At 40.7% G+C, this 18,291-nt stretch overlaps 1 pseudogene; it reads left to right on the top strand.

The window, feature by feature from the left end:
- The first annotated feature begins 12,434 nt into the window (after nt 1-12,434).
- On the top strand, nt 12,435-13,782 carry LOC136140296 (non-histone chromosomal protein HMG-14 pseudogene; annotated as a pseudogene).
- Nucleotides 13,783-18,291: the final 4,509 nt, after the last annotated feature.

Raw genomic sequence — 18,291 nt, forward strand, 5'->3', positions numbered from 1 at the left:
GTATTATCTTTTATTGAATATTTTGTTTATTTTATTTACTCACCTTCTCTGAGGGTTTGGGCTGTTTACTAATTTTCACAATGCTTTCATGAATGTCTCTGGACTTATATTCGGGCTCACAGGCAAGAATTTCTGTCCAGCAGATTCCTGGAAATGGAATTGCTGGATCAAAGGGCAGGTACACTTAAAATTTTCATAGCTTCTTCCAAATTATCCTCCCCAAATGTGCCATTTTCTTAAAAAAAAATTCCTTTGGTTACAAAAAGTAATTCCTGTTCTTGCAAAACGTGTACAGAATACAAATAAGACCAGAAAAGAAATTTTAACACACTCATAATTCCATCACCCAGGAATAACAGCTATTAACATATAATTTAGTTATTTGAGCTTTTTACTGTATCTCACAAAGATCTTTTCAAGTCATTAAAGCGTCTTCTCTGGTGACTTTCTAGGTTGTTAATGTGGTTTAGGGACAAGACGAGGAAAGCTTGTGTGGAAGGAGGGAAACTAAAAAGAAATTTTTTAAAGACTGTGCTAAACAGTTGATAACCCATGTGCAGGATACGTTCACCTGAACTACTTATGTAGAAGAATTATTCTACAACGCTGGTTCTTGGATGTCTCTGAGAATCTGATAAAGCTGCCTCCTTCCCAGCAATGTGTATGATCACACAATTTACATATAATTTCAGGGGTTCATGTCCCTTGTCCCCCCACCAGAAAAAATTCATTGTCTACAGCATCATTTTAAATGGTTGCATTGAATGCCTCAGGGTGGCTGAAGCACAGCTCATGTAACCCATAGGGTGTTAAGAATATGGACTTGAGGCAGACACACCCCATCAAATCCTGGCTCGACTGTGTGCTCTTCAGTCCCTCTGCCTGTTCCCTCACTTGTAAAATCCAGACAATAATAGGTGGGTTATAGGGCAGTCGGGAGTTTAAAGCGTTCATGTGCGTAAAATGTTTAAAACAGGGTCTGGCACATGGTAAGTGCTAATTAAATGTCAGCTCTTATTATTTCCAGTGTTTAGCTTTTTTTTTTTTTTTTTTTGCGGTACGCGGGCCTCTCACTGTTGTGGCCTCTCTCGTTGTGGAGCACAGGCTCCGGACGCGCAGGCTTAGCGGCCATGGCTCACGGGCCTAGCCAGTCCGCGGCATGTGGGATCCTCCCAGACCGGGGCACGAACCCGTGTCCCCTGCATCGGCAGGCAGACTCTCAACCACTGCGCCACCAGGGAAGCCCCAGTGTTTAGCTTTTATAACATTTCTAACTCTATTTTTGCACACTTCTGTGATGACGTCCCAGGGATAAATTCCTAGATGTCGAATAGCTGCGTGGAAGCATTAGCGTATTTATAAGATTTTGGATACATAATGCAAAACTCCTCTATAAAGATTCAGATTCAATTATCTAGGACTGAGTTTCCAGTGGTGAACAGATGGATGAAAATCCACGCCTTGGTGGAGTTTACATCAGAAAGGGGGTAGACCATGAACAAAATAACAATGTGACCTATTAGAAGGTGACAAGTGCTGTGGAGAGAAATGAAGCAGGGCTGGGGTGGGAGGGCTGGGATGGGGTGGCGGTTGAGGTTCTGAAGGGACCTGAAGGAGGCAGGGAAACGGGAGGACCATGTTCCAGGCCGAGGGGACAGGTATGAGGGCTTGGGGGCAGGGACGTGCAGGGTGTGCCTGAGGGGGATCCAGGAGGAGAGGAGGACAGAGCCAGAAGGCGGCAGGGACACTTCACGGAGGGCCCGCAGGCTGAATCAAACTACACTTTGGGAGCAGTTTTAATTCTGTCCAACGATCAGTCTAGGAAGGATGAAGTAGGTGTTCAAGGGGACAATTGGAATGAACTGAAATTATGTCTTCCTTGTTTCAGTCTATGCTTAAGGGCACTAAAAGGAAAAGACAGCTCTCAACGTTTCTCCAAGAAAATCAGAGGTTCCTTGTTTTCTGAGTAAAACATGTGAATGTCTCGCCTACTCAAGTCCAGTCTTTTTTTTTTTCTTCCTAGAACAGTAAGAACCAAGAACAAAATGAAAGACACAAGCTTGTTTTGTTTGTTCCTGGGCCATGTTCCCGGGACAGCCTGTTTGCCAGGTGTGTGATTCTCAGATGATGTTTATCAAGGGAACTTAGGTTTACAAGTCTGAGATGACATTGCCCGGGGTCCCGGGGTCGAGGGTCCCCGGGCCCCACTCCTCACCCCCTCCTGTCTTCCCTGCACCCTGCAGCCACGAAGCATCAGCTCCAGAGACACATGCAGGGGGCAGAAAGGCCAGCTCAGAGGTTGCAGTTCAGGGCAAAGAAGTAGCAAACCACAAGTTCGTTCATCTTGAGGACACCATGGCGGAGATAAGTGACCTGGAATTTCTACCCACTTCCTCCAACTGCAGAACCTCTGCTTCAAATAAACCAGGAAGTTCTGGGGGCTTGGGAAGGACCAGACTTTGATCTGAAATGGTTAGAAATGAGGGGAGACGAATGGGTGTGGAAGTGAGGCTGGTGGGTGTGGGTGTTGCCATATGGGGTCAAAGCTGAGCCCTGACAGGACGCTTGCCCCTCCTGTTTGGGTGTCATCTACACCTTTACAGGCGCTCCCATCGGTGACTCGGCTGGTCGACAATATGTCATTGATCGCCTACTGCGTACACTAGGCACAGGGCTGGTGCCACAGGAGAGGTTATAAAGAATCGTACCCGGAGGAGCTGCCAGTTCCCGCCAGGGAGGGAGGGACACTTTGCTCCACTTGTTGGCTAAGTGCCCCGCAAGCCTTGCCTGCTCCAAGTTAACACCAATCAGCTGGATGTTTCTTTTGTCTCCACGCTCTCCCTTCCTTCCCTCCCTTCTTTCTGTTTTGCAGGTGGTACAGTTTTGTCATTATGAGATGGGGTTAGACATAACAGATAACTTCTCCTAGTAACGGTACCTCAGTTTAAATTTTTAGCCAACTTCAAGCAAGTTTAAATGCTCATTGAAAAGGTAAAACTATATAAAAACAACCAAAGAAGAAGGGCCAACCTTCACCGCTTTTACTTCCTGCTCTTCCTCTCCCGAGATACCCGCTGTTAACATATCAGTATTTATTTTCCAGCTTAGACCCTTTTTTCCCTGTACACACCTATTTCTGCATACAGTTTTTATACAGAAATAGAGTATAAACTCTTGTTTAATTCACTTCTGTACTTCCAGCTTCAGGAACATGATAGACACTGAAAATATTTGTTGAACAAATGAATTAAGAATTTCTGAAATTTGACCTTCTCATTTAAAAATGCACCATGGACGGCCTTCCATGTCATCCAGCTCGTTCTTTCTATGGCTGCGTAGTATTCTATAGAATGTCTGCACGGTTGTTCAACCACAACCCTACTGTCAGACATGGGCTTACCCCTGCTTTCAGTATTGAAGCCCTTGCGCCTACCTCCTCCCACACTCACGTGAGTATTTCTCTAGGCAACTGCGGTAAACAGAGTAATGGCTTCCCAAAGATGCCGGCGTCCTAGTCCTCAGAGCCTGTGAATTTGTTTCCTTCCATGGCAAAAGGACTTGCAGGTGTGATTAAGCTGAAGCTCTCGAGACAGAGAAAGCCTTCTGGATTATCAGGTGTGTCCAATATAAGGCACCTTATAAGAAGGAGGCAGGAGGCTCACGGTCGGGAAAGGAGTTGTGCGGAGGAAGCCGGGGGAAAGCAGGAGCTGTGCTGACGGAGCAGAGGTTGGGGTGACGCCATTGCTGGAAGGCGCCATAAGCCAAAGAACGCGGACAACCTCCAGGAGCTGGAAAAGGGAAAGAAATTGATTCTCCTCTAGAGCCTCCAGAAGGAATGCAGCCCTGCCGGCCCATTTTGGACTTCTGACCTCCAGAACTGTGAGATAATCAATTTTTGGATTTTTTTCCAATTTTTTTATAGTGATAAAAATTTTATAGTGATAAAATTTACTGTCTTAACCATTCTTAAGTATACCGTTCAGTGGGATTAAATACATGCATAATGTTTCATCAACACCATCCATCTCCATAACTTTTCATCTTGTAAAACGGAAATTCTGTACCTGTTAAACAATAACTCGCCATTGCCCCCTCCCCTCTGCCCCGGCAACCAACCTTCTACTTTCTGTCTCTGATTTGGACCACTCTAAATGTCTCATGTAGTGGAATCATATGGTATTTGTATTTTTGTGGCTAGCATATTTCACTTAGTATAATGTTCTTAAGATTCATCCATATTGTAGCATATGTCAGAATTTCCTTCTTTTTAAAGGCTGAATAATACTCCATTTTATGGTGGTGGATTTCTAGGCTGAACTGAGACAGACATTCTTAGCTGAGACGCCAAGAGGTGGTTAAAACAGTATGAGAACATCAAGGTAGCTGATTCCAAGCAGAAAAAACAGCTGACAATGTAGCGATGTATTTGAATCTGCTGTAATTAAGATTTTCCACAGGCTGTGGGGTGGGTGAGAGACCTCGTTGACAACTTTATCAAACTTGTGATGTTTAAATTCAACAAAACGTTTACATAACAGATTTCAGAAGGAAATTAAATCTGTTTTTGTTTCACTTTTCTATTTTTAAAAATATAAATGGGCTAAATGAAAGCTGATTTGATTAGATGTAGAATACTAAAGTGTGTAAATATGTTGGGGGTCTAAAGCCCGTGGAGACACAAACAGGTGTGAGAAGTTCCATGCTCTTAATGATCAAAAATGGGTGTGTAAAATCCTAGAGAAGCTTTAATTAAACAGTTCAAAAAAGGTAGCTCCTTTCTACAGGTGCTTTGCAGATTTTGATAGTTGTAGATTCTTTTTTGCTGTGTTGTAAAACAAAAAACAAAAAAGCTAACTTTTAAGCCAGAAAATTGTTTACCCATTCATCTGTTAATGACCACTTGGGTTACTTGTGCGTTTTAGCCATTGTCAATAATGCTGCTATAAGCATTGGAGTACTAATACCTCTTTAAGATCCTGCTCTCAGCTCTTTTGGGTATGTATCCAGAAGTGGAATTCCTGGATCATATGGTAATTCTATCTTAAATTTTTTGAGGAACCTTCATACTGTTTTCAACAGCAGCTGTATCAGGTTTTTTTTTTTTTAATTTATTTTATTTTTGGCTGCGTTGGGTCTTCATTGCTGCCCTCAGGCTTTCTCTAGTTGCGGTGAGCAGGGGCTATTCTTCCTTGCAGCGCATGGGCTTCTCATTGAGGTGGCTTCTGTTCTGGAGCACGGGCACTAGGCATGGGGGCTTCAGTAGTTGTGGCATGATGGTTCAGCAGTTGTGGCTCATGGGCTCTAGAGCGTAGGCTCAGTAGTTGTGGTGCACGGGCTTAGTTGCTCCGTGGCATGTGGGATCTTCCCAGACCAGGGCTCGAACCCTTGTCCCCTGCACTGGCAGTCGGATTCTTAACCACTGTGCCACCAGGGAAGTCCCTGTACCAGTTTTTAATATTCGCATCAGCAGTGCTCAAGGGTTCCAATTTCTCCACATCCTCACCAACACTTGTTTTCTGGGTTTTTTTGTTGTATGTTTGTTTGTTTTTGTTTGTTTGTTTTTAGTAGTAGCCATTCTAATGTGTGTGAGGTGATATATCATTGTAGTTTTGATTAGCATTTCCCTAATGATTAGTGATACCGAGCATCTTTTCATGTGCTTATTGGCCATGCATATATCCTCTTTGGAGAAATATTTATTCAAGTTCCTTTGCCCATTTTTTTTAATTTTTAAAATTTTTATAAAATTTAAAAAGTTACACTAGATTTGTTGTTATTACAAAATATTGGCTATATTCCCTGTGTTGTACAATACATCCCTGTAGCCTATCTTACACCCAATAGTTTGTACCTCCCACTCGCCCACCCCTATATTGCCACTTCCCTCTTCTCTCTCCCCATTGGTAAACCACTGGTTTGTTGTATTTTTTAAGATTCCACATATAAGTGATATCATACAGTGTTTGTCTTTCTAACTTATTTCACTTATCATAATGCCCTCCAACTCCATCCATGTTGCTGCAAGTGGCAAAATTTCTTTCTTTTTTATGGTTGAGTAGTATTCCATTGTGTGTGTGTGTGTGTGTGTGTGTGTGTGTGTATATATCACATCTTCTTTATCCATTCATCTGTTGATGGACACTTAGGTTGCTTCCATATCTTGGCAATTGTAAATAATGCTGCTGTGAACATTGGGGTGCATGTATCTTTCCGAATTAGTGTTTTTGGTTTCTTTTATATATATATATATATATACCCGGGAGTGGAATTGCTGGGTCATATGGTAGTTCTATTTTTAGTTTTGTGAGAAACTGCCATACTGTCTTCCATAGTGGCTGCACCAATTTACATTCCCTCCAACAGTGTACAGGGGTTCCCTTTTCTCCACATCCTTGCCAACATTTATAGTTCATGTTCTTTTTAATGATAGCCATCCTGACAGGTGTGAGGTGATAACTCATTGTGGTTTTGATTTGCATTTCCCTGATGATTAGTGATGTTGAGCATCTTTTCATGGGCCTGTTGGTCATATGCATTCCCTCTTTGGAAAAATGTCTATTCAGTTCTTCTGTGCATTTTTTAATTGGGTTGTTTGTTTTATCAATGTTGAGTTGTATGAGCTGTTTATATATATGATGGATATTAATCCTTTATCAGTCATATAATTTGAAATATTTTCTCCCATTCAGTAGGTTGTCTTGTGGGGTTTTTTGTTGTTTTTTTTTTTTTTGCGGTACGCGGGCCTGTCACTGTTGTGGTCTCTCCCGTTGCGGAGCACAGGCTCCGGACGTGCGGGCTCAGCGGCCATGGCTCACGGACCCAGCTGCTCCGCATCATGTGGGATCTTCCCAGACCGGGGCACGAACCCGTGTCCCCTGCATCAGCAGGCAGACTGTCAACCACTGCGCCACCAGGGAAGCCCCAGGTTGTCTTGTTTTGTTGATGGTTTCCTTTGCTGTGCAAAAGCTTTTAAGTTAAATTAGGTCCCATTTGTTTATTTTTGCTTTTTACTTTAAACCCTTATATATATGATTAGCAAATATTTTCTTCCATTCTGCAGGTTACCTTTTTACCCTGTTGATATTATCTTTTGATGCATGAAATTTTTAATATTCATGAAGTCCAATCTATCTTTTCTGTTTTGTTGCCTATACCTTTGGTGTTATGTTCAAGAAATCATTGCCAAATTCAGTGTCATGAAGCTTTTTTCCTGTTTTCTTCTATGGGTTGTATAGTTTTTGGTCTTACATTTAGGTCCTGATCCATTTTGAGTTAATTTTTATACTTGGCACTAGGTAAGGGTCCAGCTTCATTCTTTTGTGTGTGGATATCTAGTTTTCCCAGCACTATTTTTTTTTCCCCCGGTACGCTGGCCTCTCACTGTTGTGGCCTCTCCCATTGCGGAGCACAGGCTCTGGACGTGCAGGCTCAGTGGCCATGGCTCACGGGCCTAGCCGCTCCGCGGCATGTGGAATCTTCCCGGACCGGGGCACGAACCCGTGTCCCCTGCATCGGCAGGCGGACTGTCAACCACTGCGCCACCAGGGAAGCCCTCCCAGCACTATTTTTAAATAGATTGTTGTTCCCCCATTGAATGGTCTTGGCACCCTTGTCAAAAATCACCTGACCATATATATGAAGGTTTATTTCTAGGCTCCCTATTTTATTTAATCAGTCTATCTTTCTGTCTTTATGCCAGTACCACACGGTTTCTAATACCATAGCTTTGTAGTAAGTTGAAATCAGGAAGTGTGAGTACCCCAGCTTTGTTCTCCTTTTTCAAGATTGTTTTGGCTATATGGGGAGCCCCTGAGATCCCATATGAATTTTAAAATGAGATTTTCTATTTTAAAATCCCAATGATGTTTTTTGAATGTAGAGATTGCATCGACTCTGTAGATAACATTGGGTAGTATTGACATCTTAACAATATTAAGTATTCCAGTCCATGAACATCAGATGTGTTTCCATTTATTTATGTCTCCTTTAATTTCTTTCAGCAATGTTTGTAGTTTTCATTGTACAAGTCTTTCACCTCCTTGCTTAAGTTAATTCCTAGGTATTTTATTTTTGATGCTATTATAAATGGAATTTTTATAATTTCCTTATCAGATTGTTGATTGTTAGTGTATAGAAATGCAACTGGTTTTTGTGTGTTGACTTTGTATCCTGCCAGGTTGCTGAATTCATTTATTAGCTCTAATAGTTTTGGTTTTGTGTTGTGGAGTCTTTAGGGTTTTCTACATAGAAGAGCATATCATCTGCAAAGATCATTTTACTTTTCCATTTTTGATGCCCTGTATTTCTTTTTCTTGCCTAATACTTCTGGCTAGAACTGTCCAGTACTATGTTGATTAGTACTTCCAGTACTATGCCCAAAAGTGGGCATCCTTGTCTTGTTCCTGCTCTTAGAGGAAAAGCCTTCAGTATTTCACCATTGAGCATGATGTTTGTTGTGGGTTTTTCCACACATACGGCTTTTATTATGTTGAAGTACTTTCCTTCTTTTCCTAGTTTGAGTGTTTTTCTTACTATGAAAAGGTGTTGAATTTTGTCAAACTCTTTAGCAGCAATTTAGATGATCATTTTTTTTCCCCTTTGCTCTGTTAATGTGGTATATTACATTGATCAATTTTATGTTGAACTATCCTTGCATTCCATGAATAAATCCCACTTGGTCAGGGTGTATAATCCTTTTAATATGCTGCTGAATTCAGTTTTCTAGAATTTTGTTGAGGATTTTCCCATCAATGTTGATAAAGGAAATTGGTGTGGTAGTTTTTTGTTTTGAGTTTTCTTGTTTATTTGCTTGTAATGACTTTGAATTCAGCATCAGAGTAATGCTGGCCTCATAGAATGACTTATGAAGTGTTCCCTCCTTGATTTTTTGGAAAAGTTTGAGGAGGATTGATATTAGCTTTTTTAAAAAGTTTGGTAGAACTCACCAGTGAAGCCATCAGATCTGGGGCTTTTCTTTGTTGGGAGATTTTTGATTACTAGTTCAGTTTCCTTACTAGTTACAGGTCTATTCAGATTTTCTGTTTCTTCATGACTTAGTATTGGTAGGTTTTATGTTTCTAGGAATTTGTCCATTTCATCTAGGTCATCCTGTTTGTTGGCATATAGTTGTTCATAGTATTCTTATCCTCTTTATTTCTGCAGAAATGATAGTAATGTCCCCACTTTCCTTTCTGATTTTAGTAATTTGAGTCCTTTTTTTCAGTTCATCTAAGGTTTTGTCAATTTTGTTGACCTTTTCAAAGAATCAGCTTTTAATTCCATTGATTTTTGTCTACTTTCTTATTCCCTAATCTTTTTTTAAAAAATTTTATTTATTTATTTTTGGCTGCGTTGGGTCTTCATTGCTGTGCGCAGGCTTTTGCTAGTTGCCGCAAGTGGGGGCTACTCTTTGTTGCGGTTCGCGGGCTTCTCATTGTGGCGGCCTCTCTTGTTGCAGAGCACAGACTCTAGTCGCGCGGGCTTCAGTAGTTGTGGCGCATGGGCTTAGTTGCTCTGCAGCATGTGGGATCTTCCCAGACCAGGGCTCAAACCAGTGTCTCCTGCGTTGGCAGTCAGATTCTTAACCACTGCGCCACCAGGGAAGTCCCCTATTCTCTAATCTTTATTTCCTTCCTTCTGTTAGTTTTGGGTTTAGTTTGTTCTTTTTCAAGTTCCTTAACTTGTAAAGTTATGTTCTTAATTTGAGATCTGTTTTTTTTAATGTGTTTATAGCTGTGCATTTTCCCCTTAGGACTGCTTTTGCTACATTATAGTTTTGGTATGTTGCATTTTTGTTTTCATTAAAACTAAGGAGTTTCTAATTCACCTTGTGATTTCTTCTTTGATCCATTGGTTGTTTAAGAGTGTGTTGTTAAATTTCAATATATTTGTGGATTTTCCAGTTTGCCTTCTGTCACTGATTTCTCACTTTATCTCATTGTGGTCAGAGAAAATATGATAGTTATCTTTTTAAATCTATTGACACTTAATTTTTGTGGCCTAACATATGGTCTAACCTGGAAAATATCCCCGTGCACATAAGAAGAATGTATATGTTCTTGGTGGCGGGTAGAGTGTGCAGTGTCTGTTATATATAGTTGGTTTGTTGTATCTATTTCCTTCTGTCTGCTTGCTCTATCCATTATTTCTCTCTTTAATTCTGTCAATTTTTGCTTTATTTATTCAGTTGTATGTCATTAGAAATGTAAGTGTTTATAATGTTACAGCAAGAGGATACATCACATTTCTATTAATATATAATGTCCTACTTTGTCTCTTGTAAACTTTTTGATTTAAAATCTGTGTTGCCCAGTGTTACTACAGCCACCCCTGCTCTCTTTCGGTTACTGTTTGCATGGGATATCTTTTTCCATTCTTTCACTTTTGATCTGTTTGTGCCTTTTGATCTAAAGTGAGTCTCTTGTGGATAGCATATAGTTGGACTGTGTTTTTATAACCATTTTGCCAGTCTGTCTTTTGGGGAGTTTAATCCATTTACATTTAAGAGTAATTATTGGGAAGGATAGACTTCTGTCATCTTATTTGTTTTCTATACATTTTACGGCTTTGTTTCTCACTCCCTGTATTACAGTACTGTCTTCCTTAGTGTTTAGTTGACTTTTTTTTTTTTGGTAGTGAAATGTTTAAATTCCTTTCTCATTCCTTTTTGTTTATATTCTATAGCTATTTTCTTTGTGGGTACCATGGGGATTACATTTAACATACTAAAGTTATAACACTCTTATTTAAATTTATACCAGCTTAACTTCAATAATATATAAGAACTCTGCTCCTTTACAGCTCCATCCCCACCCCTTGCTGTTATTATCACAGAATTACACCTTTATACATTGTGTGCCCCAGAATAATGTAAACTAATAATGATTTTTAATGCATTAGTCTCAAGTCATTTAGAAAACAAAGTGGAATTATAAGCCACTGTTACAATAATGTTAGCTTTTATAATTACTTATGTACCTTTATTGGGATCTTTGTTTCTTCATATGGTTTTGAGTTGAATCTTTTTCTTTCTGTTTCTCAGTCTTGATTATTTCCATTGTCCTATCTTCAAGTTCACTGATTCTTATGCCTGTTCAAATTTGCCTTTGAATCCCTCTAGTTAATTTTTCATTTCAATTATTATACTTTTGAGCTCCAGAATTTCTTTTTGGCTTCTTTTTAGGTTTTATGTCTCATGATTGATGTTTCCATTTTTGTTCATACATTTTCCTGACTTCTTCCAAATCTTCCTTAAGTTCTTTGAGCGTCTTTAAGACAGTTGTTTTAAAAGTTGTTTTGTCTGCTGTATTTGCCATCAAGTCTTTTTCAGGGATAGTTCCTGTTGGTTTTATTTTTTCTTTGAATGGGCCATACTTTTCTGTTTATTTGTATGCCTTATGATTTTTTTGGAAAAAATTTGAATATTTGGATTTAATAATGTGGTAATTATGGAGACCAGATTCTCCCTCTTACCCAGAGTTTGCTGTTTTTTGTTACTGCTTTAACAGCGTTTTTTTGTTTGCTTCCCATTGCTGTAGGCTATCTATGTGACAAGGATCAGCTGAGGTATAGTTTAAAGTCTTGGGTCTTTTCAGAGCCTTTCCTTGGGCATGCACGATCACTTGCTAACCTCCCCCATATATGCAGTTGTTTTGCATGTCTGATGGTTAATTTTGTGTCAGTTTGCCTGGGCTAAGGAATGCCCAGATAGCTGGTAAAAAATTATTTCTGGGTATGTTTGTGAGGGTGTTTTCAGAAGAGATTAGCAAAGAGATTAGAAGACAATCAATTCACTGAGTGAAAAAGATCTGCCTTCACCAATGTGGGCAGGCCTCATCCCATGCGTCAAGGGTCTGAATAGAACAAAAAGGCGGAGGAAGGGCAAATTATCTCCCTCTTTTTAAGCTGGGAGGTCCATCTTCTGCTGCCCTCAGAGATATCAGAGCTCCTGTTTCTTGCACTAGCAGCCCCTCACCCCCTGGTTCACAGGCCTTCAGCATTTTACTGAATTATGCCCATGGCCTTCCTGCTTCTCCAGACTCCAGATCATGTGACTTCTCAGCCTCTGTAACATGAGTTGACTCCTATAATAAATTTCATATAGATATACATAGAGAGGGAGATATCTATATAGAGATATCAATCTACATATATCATATTGGTTCCGTTTCTCTGGAGAACCCTAATACAGTATCCTTGTCTTTAATGTTTGGCTTTAAAAAGGAGGAAAAAGAGAAAAATGAAGAGGGCAGTAAAGGGCACCCGCCCTTTAAATCCCCTGGAAGTCACTTCAGCTGGAGGTGGAGGGGCAGCAACAATCTAGTCAGAAGCAGCAATGGGAAGTCAGAGCGTAGATCGCCAGCATTTGCAGCACAGGGTCCTCTTGCCCAGCCGGGCTCCCACAAGCTGTATGCAAACAGCTGCCCACCGTGGGGATGGGGGATGGGTAACTGCTATGCTCAGAGCTGAAACTGACCAAAATGAAGCACAGTTTACCTGTCCAAGCCTTCCCCTGGAAGTTGCAATCCTTCAATAGACTCCAGAGTTCCAAAATACTTACATGACAGATTCTGCCAGTACAATTGTTGTCTGGGGGGCGGGGGGAGATAGATTCCTGATGCTTCCCATCCAACTATCTTTCCAGATTCCTTTCAATCTGTGTTCTTTGAAACCAGCTAGTTCATAGTAATTTGTTATAGCAGCAGTAGAAAACTAATTCAGCAAGAGACCTAGAACTTTCTAGTTCAAAGTATAAACTCATTTTCTCAAATCGTTTATTGTCTCTCATATAGACATGGTAGCCATCCTGGTCACTGCCCTCCTGACAATTCCCAATGTGCCCATGTCCCTCTCAAAATGTCAATCCCAGAATGACCCACTGCTCTAGACCCTGCCCACTGGTACAGAGTAAGTATTTTGTTCGATTTGATCAGCGTGTCTGGGAATCTCTCATTAAGCTGTGCTTATTAAGCTAGAAATGAACTGAACACCTAAATCTACCTCAGTCCCATCTCTTCTGTCCTGTTCTTGTGTCATTGGTTTGTTTTGACCTTGGGGCAGGACTTTATCCTTTCTAAACTTTATGTTGTCTAAACAGTGAAATAATAGCATCTCCAGCATCAAGCTAGACTAGTTGTTTGTTGCCATTTCAATTCCTTGTGCTTTCGGAGAAAAGAAAGAGCAGGTAGATTTGGCCCCTTAACCTGGGAGGAAGCTAACAGAGACATTATAAATAGAGTAGGTAAAAGCCACCATGTCAAAACTGGCTCAGCTTCAGGGCTTTACATGCCTAAGATGTTGGGGGTGGGCTCCCAATCCGGTTCCATCCGGTTCTCCCCCCCCCCCCCCCCCCCCCCGCCGCGGGTCCCCCCAGCGGGCGGCGAGAGGAGCGGCAGCGGCCAGGCCGCCCGGCTTCGAGAAGGCTCTCGGTGCGCCGCGGCCCGCAGGCACCAGGCATGCGCCCGCCCCGCCGCTGCGATGCCAAGAGGAAAGTCAGCTCCGCCGAGGGGGCGGCGAAAGAGGAGACCAAGAGGAGATGGGCGAGGTTGTACGCTAAACCGCCTCCTGCAAAAGTGGAAACGAAGCCAAAAAAAGGCGGCAGGAAAGGATAAATCTTAAGACAAAAAAGTGCAAACAAAAGGAAAAAGGGGAGCAAAGGGAAAACAGGCTGAAGTGACTAACCAAGAGACTAAAGAAGACTTAGCTGCAGAAGATGGAGAAACTAAAAACGAGGAGAGCCCAGCTTCTGATGAAGCAGGAGAGAAAGAAGCCAAATCTGATTAATATCACACACCCGGTCCTATCAGTGGTCCCTGTCTCCTTTCTTGTACAATCCAGAGGAATATCAACTATTTCGTAAATGCAAGTTTTTTAGTAGCTCTAGAAACATAAAAAGGAGGGAATCCCACCTCATCCCAGTTTTTAAGTGTAAATGCTTTTTTTAAGAGGTGAAATCATTTGGTGGTTGTTTATTTTTTGGTACAACCGGAAAATAGTGGGATATTGAATATGCGAGGCTTTGTCTTGGTTGTCAGCTTAACATTCCACAGATGGAGGGTAGCTTTTATAGCCTATAATGCAAAGCATACTAAATGGCAGTTTGGAGTCAGTTGTGCATTTAATGTCTTAAACCCTTTACATTACTTCTCTTCCCATGTTACTTTTGGTAGAATTGTTTCCTAAAGCAAACCACTCACCCCTTGATCTTGGCTCTCCTGGGCAGAGTTTTATGCACTCTGTAACATCTTTGGTCGGTGGTAGTCCAGTTCTCGTAACTGTTAATGTGCTGTGAACGACTGACAGTTTGAGTATGTAGTGTATATGATATTGTGAATTAGTGGGACTTACGATGTAACAGCCTATCAATATTTGAAGATATTGGTACTTGATATCCTGTGAAGGAAATTTTGCCTTCAAATTTTAAGCTGGAAAGTCCCTGGAATAACTGTTCAGAAAAGAATCACAGCTACGTGACCTTTTAGATTTTTGGTATGTAGAGAATTGTGTACAAATTGAAATGTGTGTGTACTGATCCTCAAAACAATCTGTAAAATCTCAATTATGAAAAAAATGCCTAAGATATGATTTATAGGGGAAAACTTCACCAAAGAGCCCAGGTCAAAGCAGGGACTGAATTTTTTTTTTTTTTTTTTGTCGTATATGGCCTTTATTATGTTGAAGTAGGTTCCCTCTGCCCACTTTCTGGAGAGTTTTTATCATAAATGGTGTTGAATTTTGTCAAAAGCTTTTTCTGCATCTCTTGAGATGAGCATATGGTTTTTATTCTTCAATCTGTTAATAAGGTGTATCACATTGATTGATTTGCGTATATTGAAGAATCCTTGCATTCCTGGGATAAGCCCCACTTGATCATGGTGTGTGATCCTTTTAATGTGCTGTTGGATTCTGTTTGCTAATATTTTGTTGAGGATTTTTGCATCTATATTCATCAGTGATATTGGTCTGTAATTTTCTTTTTTTGTAGTATCTTTGTCTGGTTTTGGTATCGGGGTGATGGTGGCCTCATAGAATGCTTTTGGGAGTTTTCCTTCATCTGCAGTTTTTTGGAAGAGTTTGAGAAGGATGGGTGTTAGCTCTTCTCTAAATGTTTGATAGAATTCACCTGTGAAGCCATCTGGTCCTGGACTTTTGTTTGTTGGAAGATTTTTAATCACAGTTTCAATTTCACTGCTTGTGATTGGTCTGTTCATATTTTCTGTTTCTTCCTGGTTCAGTCTTGGAAGGTTATACCTTTCTAAGAATTTGTCCATTTCTTCCAGGTTGTCCATTTTATTGGCGTACAGTTGGCTTGTAGTAGTCTCTTAGGATGCTTTGTATTTCTGCAGTGTCTGTTGTAACTTCTCCTTTTTCATTTCTAATTTTATTGATTTGAGTCCTCTCCCTCTTTTTCTTGATGAGTCTGGCTAATGGTTTATCAATTTTGTTTATCTTCTCAAAGAACCAGCTTTTAGTTTTATTGATCTTTGCTATTGTTTTCTTTGTTTCTATTCCATTTATTTCTGCTCTGATCTTTATGATTTCTTTCCTTCTGCTAACTTTGGGTTTTGTTTGTTTTTCTTTCTCTAGTTCCTTTAGGTGTACGGTTAGATTGTTTATTTGAGATTTTTCTTGTTTCTTGAGGTAGGCTCATATAGCTATAAACTTCCCTCTTAGAACTGCTTTGGTGCATCCCATAGGTTTTGGATCGTCATGTTTTCATTGTCATTTGTGTGTAGGTATTTTTTGATTTCCTCTTTGATTTCTTCAGTGCTCTCTTGGTTATTTAGTAACGTATTGTTTAGCCTCCATGTGTTTGTTTTTAATACTTTTTTCCCTGTAATTGATTTCTAATCTTATAGCATTGTGGTCAGAAAAGATGCTTGATATGATTTCAATTTTCTTAAATTTACTGAGGCTTGATTTGTGGCCCAAGACGTGATCTATCCTGGAGAATGTTCCGTGCGCACTTGAGGAGAAAGTGTAATCTGCTGTTTTTGGATGGAATGTCCTATAAATATCAATTAAATCTATCTGGTCTATTGTGTCATTTAAAGCTTCTCTTTCTTTCTTTATTTTCATTTTGGATGATCTGTCCATTGGTGTAAGTGAGGTGTTAAAGCCCCCCACTATTATTGTGTTACTGTCGATTTCCTCTTTTAGAGCTGTTAGCAGTTGCCTTATGTATTGAGGTTCTCCTATGTTGGGTGCATATATATTTATAATTGTTATATCTTCTTCTTGGATTGATCCCTTGATCATTATGTAGTGTCCTTCCTTGTCTCTTGTAACATTCTTTATTTTAAAGTCTATTTTATCTGATATGAGTATTGCTACTCCAGCTTTCTTTTGATTTCATTTGCATGGAATATCTTTTTCCATCCCCTCACTTTCAGTCTGTATGTGTCCCTAGGTCTGAAGTGGGTCTCTTGTAGACAGCATATATATAGGTGTTATTTTTGTATCCATTCAGCCAGCCTTTGTCTTTTGGTTGGAGCATTTAATCCATTCACGTTTAAGGTAATTATCAATAATGTATGTTCCTGTGACCATTTTCTTAATTGTTTTGGGTTTCTTTTTGTAGGTCCTTTTCTTCTCTTGTGTCTCCCACTTAGAGAAGTTCCTTTAGCATTTGTTGTAGAGCTGGTTTGGTGGTGCTGAATTCTCTTAGCTTTTGCTTGTCTGTAAAGCTTTTGTTTTCTCCATTGAATCTGAAGGAGATCCTTGCTGGGTAGAGTAATCTTGGTTGTAGGTTCTTCCCTTTCATCACTTTAAGTATATCATGCCACTCCCTTCTGGCTTGTAGCGTTGCTGTTGAGAAATCAGCTGTTAACCTCATGGGAGTTCCCTTGTATGTTATTTGTCATTTTTCCCTTGCTACTTTCAATAACTTATCTTTGTCTTTAATTTTTGCCAATTTGATTACTGTGTGTCTCGGCGTGTTTCTCCTTGGGTTTATCCTGTATGGGACTCTCTGTGCTTCCTGGACTTGGGTGGCTATTTCCTTTCCGATGTTAGGGAAGTTTTCAACTATAATCTCTTCAGATATTTTCTAGGGTCCTTTCTCTCTCTCTTCTCCTTCTGGGACCCCTATAATGCGAATGTTGTTGCGTTTAATGTTGTCCCAGAGGTCTCTTGGCTGTCTTCATTTCTTTCCATTCTTTTTTCTTTATTCTGTTCCACAGCAGTGAATTCCACCATTCTGTCTTCCAGGTCACTTATCCGTTCTTCTGCCTCAGTTATTCTGCTATTGATTCCTTCTAGTGTATTTTTCATTTCAGTTACTGTATTGTTCATCTCTGTTTGTTTGTTCTTTAATTCTTCTAGGTCTTTGTTAAACATTTCATGCATATTCTCAATCTTTGCCTCCATTCTTTTTCCGAGGTCCTGGATCATCTTCACTATCATTATTCTGAATTCTTTTACTGGAAGGTTGCCTATCTCCACTTCATTTAATTGTTTTTTGGGGTGTTATCTTGTTCCTTCATCTGGTACGTAGTCCTCTGCCCTTTCATCTTGTCTATCTTTCTGTGAATCCAGGGACTGAATTTATGTTGGGAATTTATTTTGTCATTAGTGCCAGAGCGGCCAGGCCATCCAAATGTTGGCCCCAGATGCTGCAGGCCTCCTCCAATGCCAGAAGAGAGGAGATACCCTGGGAGCCCCCAGGCTTCACACCTGTGTGACAGGCACTTCCCTTCAGCCCCCTGGGACCCCACCCAGCACTTGGCCTAGCGAACTCTCAAGGATTGATAATTCTTTGGCACTTTATTGTCTGATGGAGCTGGGTGGTTTTACAAATGCAAAGCAAGTTAGAGTTTGGAGAGAGCCAATTCCATCCTGGTTCCTCTTTTACAGAGAGAAAGCCAAGGCTAGTTTGTGTAGACTTCAGAGTTCTCTAAGTTATGCTTTGTGGAATAGCCTCATGGGAAGTCTCTGTGGGGGCTTCCCTGGTGGTGCAGTGGTTAAGAATCTGCCTGCCAGTGCAGGGGACACGGGTTTGAGCCCTGGTCTGGGAAGATCCCACATGTCACAGAGCAACTAAGCCCGTGCGTCACAACTACTGAGCCTGCGCTCTAGAGCCCGCAAGCCACAACTGCTGAAGCCCATGTCCCTAGAGCCTGTCCTCTGCAACAAGAGAAGCCCCCACAATGAGAAGCCTGCACACCGCAACAAAGAGTATCCCCCGCTCGCGGCAACTAGAGGAAGCCTGGGCACAGCAACGAAGATGCAGAGCAGCCAAAAATAAATAAATTTTAAAAAGGAAGTCTCTGTGGGCATTTTTCACTCCAGCCA

This window comes from Phocoena phocoena, chromosome 20, assembly GCF_963924675.1.
Source record: "Phocoena phocoena chromosome 20, mPhoPho1.1, whole genome shotgun sequence".
NCBI classification, from domain to species: Eukaryota; Metazoa; Chordata; class Mammalia; order Artiodactyla; family Phocoenidae; genus Phocoena; species Phocoena phocoena.